This window comes from Silene latifolia, chromosome X (assembly GCF_048544455.1).
Source record: "Silene latifolia isolate original U9 population chromosome X, ASM4854445v1, whole genome shotgun sequence".
Lineage (NCBI taxonomy): Eukaryota > Viridiplantae > Streptophyta > Magnoliopsida > Caryophyllales > Caryophyllaceae > Silene > Silene latifolia.
In genome coordinates this window covers 244,678,117-244,686,343 of record NC_133537.1, presented here as the reverse complement: position 1 = coordinate 244,686,343, position 8,227 = coordinate 244,678,117, and the positions used below count along the sequence as shown (strand labels likewise).

Below are 8,227 nucleotides of genomic sequence, written 5' to 3'. Positions count from 1 at the left end.
AACACTTAACCGGAAATTTTATTGCCAAATCCGCATTTATCCAATTAGTCGAAAGAAGCCAATTTGGGGGGATGCCTAGTGAAGACCCTCACTCTCATATGGAGACTTTTTGCGACTATTGTGATGCGATTTCTCAAACCGGTGTAACTCAAGACCAAATTCGATGGGTCTTATTTCCTTTTTCTCTAATTGGCACCGCGAAACAATGGTTGAAAGGCCTTGATAAGGCTACTCTCGGAATTGATTCTTGGAAGAAGTTGGCTCTAGCTTTCTACAAAAAGTTCTATCCACCGGAAAAGACTAACATGCTAAGAGCTCAAATTACGGGCTTTAAGCAAAGAGATGAAGAATCCTTGTATGAAGCTTGGGAGCGATTCAAAGGAATTTGTCGCTCATGTCCTCACCATGGACTTAGCGAGTGGTTCTTGGTACAACAATTTTGGAACGGTCTTTATGAAGACTCAAGAAAGATTCTCAACATGGGATCTAATGGAATGTTCACCAAAGTTGATGACAATCAAACTTGGAACAAAATTGAGGAAATGGCGGTCCATAACTCACAATATAGTAGACCTCACAAGGCTACTAGAGGAGGAAAGCATGAAGTGGACTCCATTACTCAATTGGGTGCTCAACTTAGTGCTCACATTGATACCATCAATTTGAAGTTTGAAAAAGCTATGGCTAGACTTGAAGAAGCCTCAAAATCACCAAAGCATCATGTTAATGCCATGACGGCATCTTCATCAATACCAAGTGGGATATGTGAGAATTGTGGAACTTTGGGACATGACCAAAGTGAATGTAGGGGAACAAATGAACAAGTGAATGCTTTTCAAGCATACAAGAGTGGTACCCCTTATTCAAACTATTACAATGAAAACACCAAATTCCATCCAAATCTCTCATACAAAAGCCAAAGTGTTCAAAACCCTCAACCAACATACACCCCACCTCCCATGAGAAACCAAAATCAAAGGCCCTTTTACAACCAAAACCAAGGTTACCAAAATCAAACTCCATACAATCAACAAAATGACTAAGGTTTTGATGTTCAAAAAGCGGTCCTCCAAATGCAATAGAATCAACAAGAGTTTTTCACTCAAATGCAAAAGGATAGTCAAGCAAAGGAAATTACCACCTCAAAGTAATCCTAGCTCACACCAAAATGTTGGAAACCCAATTGACTCAACTAGCATCTTCAAGCTCACAAAGACAAAAGGGGCAATTACCACCTCAAAGTAATCCCCTAAGACATGAAACGGTTAGTGCCATTCACTTAAGGAGTGGTACAAGGTATGAAGCACCGAAGAAGCAAGTTGAGGATGAAGTTGTGGAAGCTAGTGACAAAGAAGAAATTGTGCGAAACTCCAAGGATGGAGAACCATCAAAAGAAGAAATTTCAAAGAAAAATGAAGACAAGGTCAAGGAGAAGGAGCCCATTGTGATTAGACTTCCTTTTCCGAGTCGTCAAGCCAAGCCCAAATTTGATGACCAACTTGGAAAATTTATGGAAATTGTGAAGAATTTGGAAGTCTCAATTCCTTTCACAGAATTAATCAATCACGTGCAAAATACATGAAAGACATCCTCACAAAGAAGAAGTCGATCCGGAAGCTTGAGACTATCGCCTTCACTAAGGTGAGTAGTGCAATACTTCAAGGGAGTTCACCACCAAAACTTAAAGATCCAGTAAGCTTCTCAATACCGTGTACCATTGGCGACACTACGACCAACAAAGCCTTATGTGATCTAGGAGCTAGTGTGAGTGTTATGCCGTACTCGGTGAGTAAAAGGTTAGGGATGGGAGAGCTTAAATGCACCAATATCACACTCCAAATGGCCGATAGATCGACGAAGACACCATTAGGTATATGGGAAGATGTTCCCGTAAGAGTTGGGAAATTTTTCATCCCGGTGGACTTTGTCATTGTTGACATGGAAGAAGACTACAACATTCCAATCATTCTAGGAAAACCTTTCTTGCACACCGCGGGTGCGGTGATTGATGTGAAGCATGGAGAGCTCACTCTAGAAGTGGGAGATGAGAGCAAAACTTTCAATCTTGACAAGACCATGAGATCTCCTCGTTTGCATGAACCATGTTTTATGATTGATCATTATAGCCGGAAGGATGATAGGAAGAAGTCGGAATTCCAATGGAAGAAGAAAATTGATGATGCTCCATTCAAAGAGCAAGTGAATTGTAACAAAGAGAGCTTGAAAAGCTCACCAAAGTCAAGCAATGAAGAGGATGGCCTCGTTGGCCAAGATAAGAAAGTGGGAGAGTTGTCTCTATCAACTCAAGAGATCTTTAGTGATTAAGTAGATGAAGTTTGTGGTCTTTGGGACGATGAGTTTGAAGGGATTTTCAATCCCTATATTAGTAATGCTATCGATAAAGACCAACATGAAGGACAACAAGGGCAAAGGTCTATGAGGATCTTTATCATGATAATGAACAAGCTTTTGACTACTTTTTCAAGGTGTTGAGCAACATCAACAATACCTTGGACATGCCCCCATGACATCTCACTAAGGATGAGAGTTTGGTGGAGTCCTCTCCAAACCACCATTTGTAAATAATTCTAACTCCCTAACTTGCATTTTAATTCTTACATTGCAGTTTTGTCATTTTTGGATTTTTATGGTTTGATCAAGGTAATTATCATTTTTTAGAGAAGTGAGGGAGGGACTAATGATTTAAATGATGTGTAGTGCTTTATATTAGTGCGGGGATAGCAATTGCCTAGGCTATTCGTGCCTTAGTAGTGCCCGTACAATGAGGAACACGGGATTTGAAGAATGAAAAATGACAAGGGATATGCAAGTGCACGGATGGAACTGAATCCGGGTAGACCAGGGAGAATCCGAGCGTCCTTAAGGGGAATCCGCTCGTCTTCAGGGAATCCGAGCATCTTTGGCAAAATCCGCCCGTCCATTTTAACTGAAAAATTGAAAATTTGGGACTGTCGAAGAATCCGAGCGTCCCAGCAGAGAAGACGCTCGTCTTGAAGAATCCGCTCGTCTTTGCAGAAAGACGCCCGTCTTTTTGCCAGTGCAAAATAAGAAAGCTTGCTGTATCAGAATCCGCCCGTCTTCAGCAGAATCTGCTTGTCCCGCAGTCAAAAAAGCCGAGCGTCCCAGCTGAAAGACGCCCGTCTTTAGGCGAGAATCCTGAACCCATAATAGGCAGAATCCGAGCGTCCCGAAGGAAAAACGCCCGTCTTCCCCTGCAGTTTCAAAATTTTCGGGTGTTTTAAATACCCCTCCCACATTCATTTCTTCATTCATTCATTCAAAACACTACCCATAAACCCCAAAACTCAAAACCCTCATCCTCTCCATCACCAAAACAAGATTTCCTCAACCAAATTCAACAAAATCAAATCCAAACTTCCTTACAACAACAATTAATCACTCCTCTTCCAACAAAAATCAATCCAAATACCAAAATCTTCAACCTTTGAGTCGATTTTTGAATTACAAAGGCAAAGCCTTTCATCTTAAAATCGATTTGGGTATACTTGGAAATTGAAGATTTTCACTCTTTTCTTGGTATATTCATCAATGGCAAGAACAAAATGATCAACAAAGGCACCTAAGGCAAAGGCACTCTCAACAAGGCAACAATGTCTTCAAGCAAAGAAAGCCTCATTGGCTATGGTGGTTGCTAGTGCAAACTTGGAAGTTCAACAACAACAAAATCCTCCCTTGGAAGCAACAACATCAACAACTCCGGAAATTGCTCAATTATCAAGCTATCAGGAGGTAATTTTCATTTCTAACTCCCATAGGGATACATTTGCCAAGTATGCTAGGAAATCCTTTCTACCCACCAAATTCATATGTGAATATGCCTTGAACAAATTGGGTGTCCTTGAACAAACAAAAGCCTTCTTTGAAGCCATGGGGTTGGGAAAATTGTTTGCTACATGAGAATTGACATACCCCTCCCTTACCTTGGAATTCTTGAGTTCATTGAAAGTAACTAAGGTAGAGACTACAGAAAACATCGAGTTCCGCCTTGCCAATGTGAATAGGCGCATCACCTTTGATGACTTGAGTAAAGCATTAGGTCTTAGTTATTCACCTCGTTATTACAAGAAGCCCGAAAAATATGACCCCGCTCCTCTTTGGGAGGCGATTTCCGGGAAGAAATTTGGGAACTTTCATGCTAGTCGCGCTCTATTAGTCCACCATCCGGGCATTAGAGTGTGGCACAAGTCATCGGGAATACTATCATTGCAAGAAAAGACACTAACCACTTTACCAAGCTCGATTGTATTCTACTTGAGTCGGCCTTAAATATTGGAAGGGAATTCACCAAGCCTTACAATGCTCTAAGGCTTTTGGTGGAAAGATGGCTCAATATTGATTGTGGAAAGCAAGGCACCGTTTTATCGTAAATGGAGGTCATATCATTGACATGGATGCCATGATTAACAAGTACAAGTGGGTTACTCATAACCCCCTTGACACCAAATATGGGTGGCTCACCAATGATGCTAGATCTTTTACTTTGCCTTCCAAGATATGCCGTTTGAGTGTCCATCGGACGAACTACCTTTTTCCCCTCTCAAAGGAAGCCGAATACATCATCCGTCAACAAAGGGGTGAAATTGAAATGCCCTCCTCCTCCATTGTCACACCACCCTATCCATTCAAATATCAAGAGTTCAAACCCCAAGGTGTTGAAGTGGGCAATGACTACATGACTCTACTTATGCAAGAGATGCACAAACAATCTTATAAGGATCGGGAAGATGCATACTTAGCCCAATATCCACCCCTCCTTCATTTAGCTAGGCAAGGACTACTTGATCCTTCATGTCCTTTGCCTAGTTGGGTGGATAGGGAAGTCTTCTTTCCAAGTGCATCTAGGGGTGAGATACCGGGTGACGATGAGGTTGTCGGTGATGAGGTTATTGATGAAGGCATTGATGAAGAGGTAAATGAAGAAGAAGAGGCAAATGAAGAAGAAGATGATGATGAAGGAAGTGAGCAATGAAGTGAAGAGGGGAGTGGATGATGACAATGATGATATGATGGAAGACTAGCAAGCTTTGGAGGCTCCTACCCTCTTGAGGTTTGTCTACTTCTTTCTTTGTTTTATTTATTTTATCTTGATCATGGTTGGAGAGTCCTAGCAACATAGAGGACTAACACCTGGGCCCCATTGAGGTGTTCTTATTTTATTGTTCCCACTTTTGAAAATCCAAAATGACAAATTTAGTTTCATGCATTGCATCTTGTGTGCATGAACTACCCCCAACTTTAGGACATTAGAAATAATGTCTATCTCGGTTTGGGGAAATACATGCATACGCAACGGGAGGTAATCTAAATTACGTTCTCCGTCATAAACAAAAACCCATGCATCATGTAGTGTAGATTAGTATAGCTTGTATTTAGTGTAGAATTCATGCATCATGTTTGCATAATTTCCCATCATTTTGGCCATTGAGGACAATGCCCATATTAGTGTGGGGATGGGGAATTCTAACTTAACTTTTATTCAAAAATCCAAAAAAAATCAAAAAATTTCGAAAAACCATAAAAATTTGAAAATCCAAAAACAAGTTCATTTCCTTTGTAGTGTAGTCATGTATATATTGTTGTATATATTGTATTTGTTCTATCCTTGTTCACATTGAATGACTACACCACATCCGAGACATGAGGATCATGAAGACCGCATGGTATGATCTTTCCAATCTCCTTTTTTCTCTTTATGTTAATGACTATGTGGCTTTATTCTGATTGACGCGGTATAACAATGTGAATTTAGGACTTGCATTTAGTTTATATGTCATGTTAGTTGGTAGAATAATTTGCATTAGGATGTGTATATGTTAGTTGTAACATGGCATGTAGTTGCATGTTAGAAAAATTTTGCGAAACCGTCTACTTGGGAAGCTTGAGAAGTGTATATAGGCCCTAGTATATGCTTTTTCTTCTTAAGACTTTGCTTGTTAGAATGCTTGTAAAACACCCTAGGATGTGTCATGCTAGTATCCTTTGACCCATGGATTAAGGCCTAGTCAAGAGTACCTTGTGGTGTGATAACTCCTTGGCTACCGTTTATTCCAAGGTGACCCTTGAAACCGTGCATGCATCCATCATCCATGTTCTACCACATTTTTGTCATCAAAGGGAATGGGCAGAAAAAAAAATCAATTTGAGTTCAATGAAATGAAAAGTGAAAGAAAGTTTGCAATTGCATCAATTGAAAAGAGGAGCAAAAATAGACTCCTAAAGCTTCAAATATAAGGCACCCTCACAACATATGGGGTGACTTTGAAAATGTTCAAAAGAAAATGCAAAAGTTGAAAAGTTGTCAAGTATTGAAATGCCAAAAATCAAAAGAAATGGCAAAATAAAGTGTTCTCAAATGTTATATGGCACAAGAAATTGGGGGGGAAAACAAAAACAAAAGCAAACTTCCAAAGTGAAACTCAAATTCTATCGATCCCTTTATCCATCGTATCCATTTTTGTGCATGGTAGAGAGGGGACAACCTTTCTTCTTGTCTAGGCAAGATGGGGAATTCCGCGATCCTCCAGTGTTTCTAACACCATAGGGAGTCTATTCTTGACAAAAGCATTTAACGATTGAGGACAAAGGTACCCTAGCTTGACACAATTTGGAGGTGATTTATTGGTATCCTTCTAGGCTTAGTAGTTTGAAGAAATTGCATCTATGAAGGAGTGTGTACCCTTGAATTGCTTCCCTTGTAGATAATTTCCGCCACTTAGATGAGGAAAGTTGCTACTCTTTTGTAGATGCATCCATTACTTGATTTTATGTGCTTAATGTTTGGATATATCGCCATTTTGGCAAGACCCACCTTGCCTTGCAAGAAGGCATCCTACCTCATGGTTGTCTTGTTGTGAGTTGAAGGGGCGGAGTGAGACCCGCTAATTGTCTCATATCGGCTATGTTATTAGGTTAGTTTAAATAACGGCCCTAGTCTTTGTCACCTCTTTACTCGGGACGAGCAAAGGTTCGGTTTGGGGATATTTGATGTGACCATAATTAGAGCTTATTTAGTCCCCGAATTAGCCTTGTTCCCATGCTTTTTAGTGCATATTTGGGTCATTTATTGTCTTTAGTCCTTTGTTTTGCATATTCTTTGTGGTTTTGTGTCCTTGGTAGGAAAGGAGTGCAAACCTTGCGTTTTCATGGCAAAATGAAGCTAAATTGATTGAATTCAATGACCAAGCATCAAGGAGAGACAAGATTAAAAGGCCTTTGTACATACTATAGTAGATGGGCAATGATGAGAAAAGATCCTTGCATCCTCGAGGAAATCCTCAAGGATTCTATGAAGAAAAAGGAAGAAAAGAAGAAGGAATGAAGTTGTTAGACAATCCGAGGGGATTGCCCTGAATCCGCCCGTCCAAGGCCTACAATCCGAGTGTCTTTCTCAGCTGGACGCTCGGCCAAAACCTCCACAATCCGCCCGCCTTCCCCCTCTGGACGCCCGTCCAGAAACACCCAAATCCGCCCGTCCCGTGCCTAAGACGCCCGGATTCCCTTACAGCTATTTCGTCTTCTACAAACTTCAAGGAAGGATGCGCATCTTTTTCTAAGACCGGCGAAAAAGAGACCGGAGTCTCCCTAGAGACCGGCGATACCTCAAGGACTTAATCGTCATTTAAGCCCTTAGTAAACCCTAATTTATGTAACTAATCCCCATTATAAATACCCCATTAGTCTAATTAGAAGAGTATGTTCTTCTTAGAAATCTTTAGTGTAGTTAATATCAATCAAATCTCTCTTTAATCTTGTAATCAACATTTAATCAAGTTTTAGTACAAGTTTTATTTCCTTAATCTCTCTCTTGTTCATCCTTTATTTTGGGTAATTGAAGATTATTTGGGTTATTATGGGGGATTGACAACCTTCCAATCAAGCATCAAGTACTTCTATTATTCTTTGCTTTATTATTGGAATCATTAGTAGGTATAATTCTCTTAATGCCTTTTTAATTATGATTAATTATCTTCATTTATTCATCATGTTTTACTTTGCTGGTATGATTGACAACCTTGCTAGCATGTTCAACATGATAATGAGTGAGTAGTTTTCTTAGCTAGGGTTAATGGGTAATTAGGGGAAACCAACATGGGGAATGATTCATGCTTAATCTAATATGTTTTCATAGTTTATTTGCTTGCTTGTTGTGATCTCAACCTATGCACATGTTATGTTTGATGAAGCG

General features: G+C 40.1%; 1 non-coding gene across 1 annotated transcript; it reads right to left on the bottom strand.

Moving 5' to 3' along the window:
* Positions 1-305: 305 nt before the first annotated feature.
* Positions 306-412, bottom strand: LOC141625933 (small nucleolar RNA R71). Its single transcript, XR_012535674.1, has one exon. It is a non-coding gene; the product is annotated as a small nucleolar RNA R71 (small nucleolar RNA).
* Between the last annotated feature and the right edge of the window lie 7,815 nt (positions 413-8,227).